At 36.9% G+C, this 9024-nt stretch overlaps 1 pseudogene; it reads right to left on the reverse strand.

Moving 5' to 3' along the window:
- Window positions 1-282: 282 nt before the first annotated feature.
- On the reverse strand, window positions 283-4899 carry LOC115295293 (annotated as a pseudogene).
- Between the last annotated feature and the right edge of the window lie 4125 nt (window positions 4900-9024).

Consider the following 9024-nt stretch of genomic DNA (forward strand, 5'->3'; position numbering starts at 1 on the left):
GAGAGGGAGACACAGAATCTGAAACAGGCTCCAGGCTCTGAGCTAGCTGTAGGTACACAGCCTGATGTGGGGCTCAAACCCATGAACCATGAGATCAGGACCTGAGCCAAAGCCGGACACTTAACCGACTGAGCCACCCAGGTGTCCCAAAAACAAGTCTTCGTAGCAGCGAGGTCCTACCACCACTGTACTTGTCTGAGTTCACAAATCTTTTGTAACCTGTAGCTTCCCTATCACCTCTCTGGTTCTCCTTTCCTGCTAAGCTTTGTTTCCTGGGAGTAATTAAAACCTTCTGCCACTGCCATTGTTACTGCCACCTTGGTTTCATGGTTTGGCAAAGTATTGGCCTCCACACCATAGGGGCCAGAGCTTCTGCCTCCAACATTTCCTCCTTTCATGGGTCCAAGATTTGCAGATTAACAATTGTAATTGCCAAAATCATTACAGCTTCCACCACTTCCAAAGTTGCTTCCATCATTACCAAATCCAATCCATTACAGCCATCCCCATTGCCACCATATCCACCACTACATTGAGTGCCACCAAAGCCACCATGCCCACTGAAGTTTCCTCCATGACCAAAGTTGTCATTCCTACCAAAACCACCTCTGTGACCACCACCGAAGTTTCCAGAACCACTTCGACCTCTTTGACTGGAGGAAGCACTAGCCATCTCCTGCTTAGATACAGCTTTCTTTACTTCACAGTTGTGGCCATTCATAGTACGGTATTTCTGAATGACAGTCTTGTCTACAGAGTCATGGTCATCAAATGTTATAAAAGCAAAGCCTCTCGTTTGTCACTGCCTCAGCTAGTCATGATTCCCATACAGGAATTTTCCCATACGGTTCAAAATAATCTCTCAGACTATGGTCTTCAACGTCTTCTTTAAGGCCACCTTTAAAAATCTTTTTCACAGTTAAGTGGGCACCAGATCTTTGAGAATCTTCTCTTGAGACAGCCCTCTTGGTTCTACAACTCTTCCATCCACCTTGTGCAGCCTTGCATATATGGCTGCATCCACTCATCCACAGTGGCATATGTGACAAACCCAAAGCTTCTGGAGCATTGGTGTTCGGATCTCTCATTACCACACAGCCTGTAAGTGGTCCCTATTGCTCTAAATGGCTCCTCAGACTTTCATCAGTTGTTTCAAAGCTTAAACCTCTGATGAAAAGCTTCCACAGCTGTTCAGGATCTTTGTGAGACTCTGACTTAGATATGATTCAGGTGGTGGGAGGAGAAACTTTAATGATGCTTATTCAGTGGCATCCAGGGGCAGAAAGGTTAATTTTTTTAATGTTTATTTGTGAGAGAGAGAAAAAGAGAGAGGCAAAGCATGAGCAAGGAAGGGGCAGAGGAAAGGGAGACACAGAACCCAAAGTAGGCTCCAGGCTCAGAGCTGTCAGCACAGAGCCCCACGTGGGGCTTGACCTCACCAGCCCAGCTGTGAGATCATGATCTAAGCCAAAGTTGAATGCTTAACTGACTGAGCCGCCCAGGATCCCCCAAACCTACTTTTTATACCCACCATCACAATTATTATGAAGGTGGATTAATAAATAATGTTAAATAAGTGTCAGGGAAAAGATTTAAAGTTGGGAATAGAAAGAGTGTCATAAGTCTCAGAACAATTAAAATAAAAAATACATTAGTCATTGACCTTAGAACTTTAGAGACCAATGGTGGCAAAGGCAACAACATTGTCAGTGGATGTTTTTCTTCAGGAAAGGCAAAACCCAGTAAGATAACCAATGAAAGGAAATGAGAAGTGGCGATAATAAATGTGTTTTATCATTGCTATTGTTATTTGTTTGGTTTATTTTATTGGATAAGTATCTTTGGATGATGTTATAAATTGAGAAAATAATGAGTAGAAAAAATAGTTGACTACATGGGAGATAGAAGAGATTTTGGCAAAATAGAGATCTGAGGAAATTAGAAAGAAAAGAAATCTGTGCAGGCATGAAAACAATGGCTTGGAGAAGGAGGCACTTTTTATTCAAAGGCTACAGAAAAGCTTAAAGGTTATGAAAGATACAGAGGGATGAATTATATCCAATTAAGCTTCCTGCTAATGTATTAGAGGTTATCTGGGACCCAAATGATATAAAGACCAGGTCAAAATGTCTTACTTATCATCTTGGTGTTGTGATTATTTTTCCTTGTAGAAGTTAGCTCCCAGTCTGTAGAAAAGAGGAGGAAGATTGGGAGGTTGCATAGTTTGGGCTTTATAAGGCAAAGAAGTTTATAAAAAATAGGATGAGGAAGTCAAGCACGCTGGTATAGGAGAAGCAATGAGGTCAGAAATGAATCTAATATATTTTGTAAGTTTGCATGGAACAGAATTCCACATCTTTCAGGAAATAGAACATAGAGAAGTAAACATTTAGGAATTAAATTTACAAGCATCATCAACATCATTATTTTATTCTAATAACATTTTTTGTTTTAGATTTACAGTAAAATTTCAAAAATAGTACAGAGAATTACCATCTACCTCACATCCTCTTTCAGCAGTTATTAACATCTTACATTACTAGTAATGTAAGTAACTACTTATAACGGATACATACTATCAAAGCGACCTATCACTGTTGATATTATACTTGGTTACCTGCCTGAGAGCGGGTTTTTCGGGTTTCTCCACTGGAATGTTACTCTTTTCCTTCCCTTTCCGTACTTTACATTTTGGAAGGAAGTCACTTATGCCCAGTGCACTCTTAAATGGGACATTATCATCAACTTCCTTAAATGTGGAGAATAAATTATATGGAATTCTTCTGCATAGTAGATTTGTCTCTTCTCTCTCATTTATTGCTCAGTCGTTTGCTTATATCATTATGAATTCATGGATACTTATATTCTACACTTGGTTATAATCCAATACAAACTTTTCTTTTACTTAAATTGTTCTAATTCTTCCCATTGAGATATCTTTTATTATTTTTTTTTGAGAGACAGAGAGAGATAGCATGAGCAGGAGATAGAGAGAGAGAGAGAGGGGGGTGGGGGGAGATACAGAATCCGAAGCAGATTCCAGGCTCTGAGCTAGCTGTCAGAACAGAGCCCGACGAGGAGCTCAAACCCACAAACCATGAGATCATGACCTGAGCCGAAGCCGACGCTTAACCCACTGAGCCACCCAGGCGCCCCGAGATATCTTTTAGTTGGATCCTGTTTGACATATTCCTATAGTTATAGTTCTTTTTTGGTTGTTATTATTTGTTTCAGTACTTTCTTACTTTCTGGAACTATAAGATGCCCAGGCCCATCTAGTCTATTTTCCTGGTCTCAGAATCATTGATTTATCTAGAAATTTCTTGTTCCTGTATTGAAAAATGTTATTAGAAACCAAGATATGGGCACTAAGTAAGCTTGTACTACTGGAGTATCATTGTTTCCTGATGTTTATATATGACAGAGCAAGGAAATATATTTGTGTATTCTAATCAGTATATGTAACCATCTGTATCTATATTTAGCTGAATACCACTCATACTCTTGTTTCCAATTTTAATCCATCACCTCTTGGTTCATTCTAGCCTCTTCTTCTTGATTATCTGTAAACTTCCACCCCAACAGTTAGAAACCTATCTGCAACAATCAGACAACCATTTACTTAAATTGTTAGAAGACAATATTCATTTATAGTTGTTTTAGAGTTGTTGACCTATATCCTCATGAGAAGCTACTTTATCACCTAGAGTACAGTGCTTATGCACCACTCCTTTTGCCTATAGTCTGTGAGACAAAGTAATTTCCAAAGACTTAGATCAGCACCTTTATGCCTTCTCCCACCAGTGAAGTTTTCCACTTATTTAAAACATAAAATTTCTCTTTATGTAGTTTCCTGTGGACCATGGGACTCCTTAATATTTTCAAATTCACATACATTAAGTTTCACTTTGTGTTCTGTATGTTTCTAAGGGTTTGGTAAAATCTATAATGTCATATATCTACCATTTTCCATATAAAAATACTTTCAACATGAAAAAATATATTTTGTCTTTTAATTACCATCCTTATGTCACACAGAATAGTTTCACTGTCCTAAAAAAATTATTTTAAGCTTCATTTATTGTTGGGAGCTATTTGAACTCACCAGTAGAGTGAAAATTCCTGGTGAGGGTACAGCAAGTTTGCACAGTCTCTTTCTCCCAGACAGCTCCCAAAATCTACCGTCTTGAAACTTTCATTTCTGCTTAGGCACCATTCCTCAAGTGCTTTGCTGATTAATATCAGGAGCAGCCTGTGCCCCTGCCCTGTCCCTGAGGAGTGATTGCACCTGGTCAGGAAATAGATAAACTAGATACACCCTAATGCAATATATAATTTTCCCCTAAGCAATTAACTGATAACTGACTACCTTCTGGGCCTGAAGGCCTTTGTGAAAGTCACTACTGCAATAAAATGTATCAATCATCTTTGGGACTGTGAGAGCAGGCATTATGTCTCCTGAGAATCCTGTTTTTCTGAGAACTTCCTCTTAGAGTTATAAACAGCCCAAGGACCCTTACTCATAAAAAAATTGACCTTTACTAAACAATGCTGTTTGCCTCTTGGTAAAAGGTCACTTCCTTATGGCTAGACCTGAGGTTTTGTAAAAAAAACAAACAAAAAAAACCCAATGACACCATGAGTGCCTGTAGCTAAGTTTTTATGACAATCATTACTACTAGAATTGTAACTTCTGCAGAACCCATGTCCTGAAAAACTGTAAAAATTATCTATGAGAAATCATTTACTGCTCTTTCTGATCCTTGTACCTTGCACCATAAATAAAGCTTGAGAACCAGACAGGGCAGAGACCCCTACCAGAGAGTAAGAGATGCCTGCCTGCCGATCAGAAAGAACTTCGTGGCTCTCTCGTTCCCTTCTGCCTCTGCCGATTCTCATCTCCGTCTCGCTGACACTGTCCGTCCTTCAGGGGAACCCTGGACCTACTGAAACTGGACCCTGGCAATTTATTTAATCTCACTTCTTCTCAAAACCCTGGGCAACAACTGATGTATTTTCAGTCTCAATAGTTTTACCTTTTCCAAAATGTATAAATGTTATTATAAAAATGTAGTCTTACAGACTGACTTATTATGCATGACTCTTATATGCACGTAAGAGTATGCAAGTTTTTATATAGATTTATAGTTTATCTCTATTTATCAATGAATAGCATTCACTATATAAATGTGCCACAGTTGCTTTATGCATTCACTGGAATTGCCTGTTACCTTTAAGGTTTTATTTCTATGTAATTTTTTTCCTAAATGTCCACTAATTCTACCAACTCTTCCTACCAACCAGTCTTTACACCCATTACACACAGACACACATACATACACATATATATGAAATTATCTATAGTGGAAATTTAGCAGCTTCATCAAAGTAGCCTAAGCCCCTATTATTTCTCAACCTCAACTAGTTTAATAATACTTTGCTGTACTCTCAGAAGCCATTCTCACCTTCCTTGAAATCAGTGTTTCATTCTGTGTTCTGTCAAAAGTTCAAGTCAAATCACAGATGTCCCCTACTTACCACACTTCAAAGGATTCTTACTGTGTTCAGTATAAAGGTAGAACCCCATATCAAGCCTCTTCAAGGCCCAAGGTAATTTGGACCTAATATAACATGTTCAATATTTTCAATATAATAGATAACAATAAAATATATAACATACATAATAATTTATTTTCAATCTTTCTAATGAGAAAGATTGAAAGTTATCAAAGTTTCTTTGATAACTCAAAAACAGATACTTTAAATTTTTTTTTGAGAAAGCACACATGAGGAGAGAGTGAGTTGGGGAGAGTCAGAGAGAGAAGTACAGAGGAACAGACAGAGAATCTCAAGCAGGCTCCTCAGCACCATCAGCGCAGAGCTCCACCTCAGGAACCATGAGATCATGACCTGAGACAAAATCAAGAGTTGGAAGCTTAACTAGCTAAGCCATCCATGTACCCCAAAACAGATACTTTGAATCACACCACGTTCCTGTTGTAAATTCCCTAATCTCTTCAGAGATGGGTGGTGAATGGAAGGTATTTGAGGATGTTATGGGTTTTTTTATTTTGATTTTTTGTTTGTTGGCTGTTGTTATTTGTTTTATCACATATACACAAGGACACATGACTTTGTAATATTAATTTGATTTTTATATTATATCTTCTTCTGTTCCAGGTAATGTCATTTCAGAAATGAGACTATGGCTTTTCTTTAAATTCCACCAAAAGCAAACAGACAAAGACTGTGTGGCAGACTCCGGCAGCAGACTCTACTGAAAGTTCAGGACACAGACATTTGCATTTAATAAACAGGAAGGACAACAAAGGACATAAAATATTCATGTAACCCATAGTTGCTCTAAATTTCTCCTCTCTCCTACTTTTCTGCCATTCACTATCTCTTAGGGTTTTCTATTTTCCTTTTATGAGAGACACTTCCTTTGCCTCCTTCCTGATACTTAATTATCTGCTTGTAATTGAGAGCAATTTATCTCGGCATACTCTATTTAGTTCTTTGTATAATGTAATAGTGAAAGAATCATTAAAATATGGCTGTCATCTACTCCAGGAACCCCTTTTGCTTAGAATTATGGAGGTAGGAAAAGTTTCATTGTTCCATCTCCAACTCTTAGAAGCCAGTGTTAAGCAAAATAATCAGTTCAGAGAGTTAGTTCCAGCCAGCATGAATTTGACACATCAATTAAGATAGAATGGCCATAGATGGTTTGGTTCTAAATTATTTTTTCCTCTACATCAATATTAGATTGCTTCACAATACATTTAAAAAAATCATTATATAAGTATTCTTTATAACTATAATTGATTTATAGATGATAAGAACTTATACACATAGAAGTTGATAAAAAAATTAATTAGAGATAAGGAGAGTAAGTCATTTGAGTTCTTGGCCCCAATTCCAATATGTGAAAAGGGGTTTCCCCCACCAACAAAGAATTTTTAGATACCAGTTCATCTCAGTTCAACTTCGCTCTGACTTTATCTACCTGGAACTAAAATTAGAGACCAAGGGCTCAGGCAAACAAGACTGCCTTTACTTCAGATGCCAATCCCAAATCCAGGTTGTTAACTATGCTTGTGACCAACTGGCTACAAATTAAGGATCCAATAACCCCCTTCAAATCAGGATGCCAATCACAAGTCCATGTTGCTACCCATACTCCTGACCAACTGGCTATAAATCAGAAGTTGCCACAGCCCTGTCCTTGGGTTAGATTTATTTGCTAAAGCAGCTCACAGAATTTAGGAAACCATTTACTAATAAGATTACCAATTTACTACAAAGAATATTAAAGGACAGGAATCAACACTTGAATGAAGAATTACATAGGGAGAGGCCTCACATAAATAAGATTCTCCTCCTGGGGTTTGTGATACAGCACAGCAGCACATGGAAGCATTCTGGTCCCCAAACCTGGATGTCCTATAAACCTCCTACTTTTGGATGTTTATGAAGGCTTCATTACATAGTTATGATTGATTAATACTTTGGCCGTTAGTGATTGATTCTACCTCTGGCCCCTCCCCACTTTCAAGAAAACAGGAGGTGGGATTGAAATTTTCAACCCTCTAATTCACAGCTAGTCCCCCTGGCAACCAGCCCCCATCCTTGGAACTTTCCAAAAGTCAAATTCATTAACATAAACCCATTCCTGGTGGAAAGGGCTTGTTATGAATAGCCACACACCCATTTCACCTTTATGGCTCTGAAATGTTTTCCTGAACAAAGGACAAAAGATGCTTCTGTGGCTCTTATCACTAAGACGATTCCAAGGGTTTTGGGAGCTGTGAACCAGGAATTCTGATGAAGACTAAATACATATGAGAAATATTTTTTGGTTAACTGACTACACACACACACACACACACACACACACACACACACACACACACATATACATATATATATATGTATATATATATAATTACATTCCTTGTAACTAACAATATTGCAGTAAGGATGAGGATCTTATGAATTAACACATAAAGCACTCAGCACAGTATCAGCATATAGTATTAAGTTAAATTACTCTGCTTTATTCATCTTCAGGTATCAGAATATAGCACAGAGAAGTTTCTATAGAGGTTTTCAGCGATGGTGTAAATTTGGTTTAAATTTGAAAGTAACACACAAAAAAATCATTTACTATGCTATGGTTAGCAAAAAGTAACTCTAATATATGTATAAGTATGTAGAGATACACATATATGTTATAAATTATAAGAAAGATTTATAGGGGAAAAAATTTCTGCTTGATTGATATTCTAGGTTTTGATCTTGAGTTTCAAAACACTTAATGCCAAAAGGGGTAGCCTGCACTTCTACTCACAATACTTTTTAATTTTTTTAACATTTGTGGCTTAGCTCCCTCTGTTTCTAGCAATGTTTGAAGTTTTTATGTCCTAAATGATTTTTGGTTTACTATTATTACATTCAATTACTATAAATTAGCAATATTGTTCCATACATTTATGAATTATTTTTTAAATATTGCCATCAGAGCTATTGAAAGTATTAAATATACATATATGTACAAAATTATAAAGAAGTAAAAAGTAAATTTTGTGTGAAATTTCCCCCTTTTTTTAAAACACTATACACAACTATTAACTGGTTGCTATAGTGGTGCTTTTGGGGAATCCTTCTATTTTTATTATGGGAGGCAGTATTGTTATTAATGTGAAATATTTCAATCAGCACAGAATATCTCATAATTAAATTGAGTCTGACATTAATGAATTAGCATGTCATTAAACATTTTTATACCTATAATAACTTTTGCCTCATTATTATAAAATAAATATCATCTAAGATTCTAGATCATAAAACAAAATAGGACAGTGAGTTATTTTTGATAACGTGAGAAACTAAATCAAAAGATCAAGAACCACAACAAAAAGGGACACCAAGAGAAGATTAAAAGAGACAGTGTTGGTAGAATAGGTTTAAAAGATTAAAAGCTGAATGGAATAGAAGTTTTAGATAAAAAGAAAACCACAA

This window comes from Suricata suricatta, chromosome 7 (genome assembly GCF_006229205.1).
Source record: "Suricata suricatta isolate VVHF042 chromosome 7, meerkat_22Aug2017_6uvM2_HiC, whole genome shotgun sequence".
Taxonomy (NCBI): Eukaryota; Metazoa; Chordata; class Mammalia; order Carnivora; family Herpestidae; genus Suricata; species Suricata suricatta.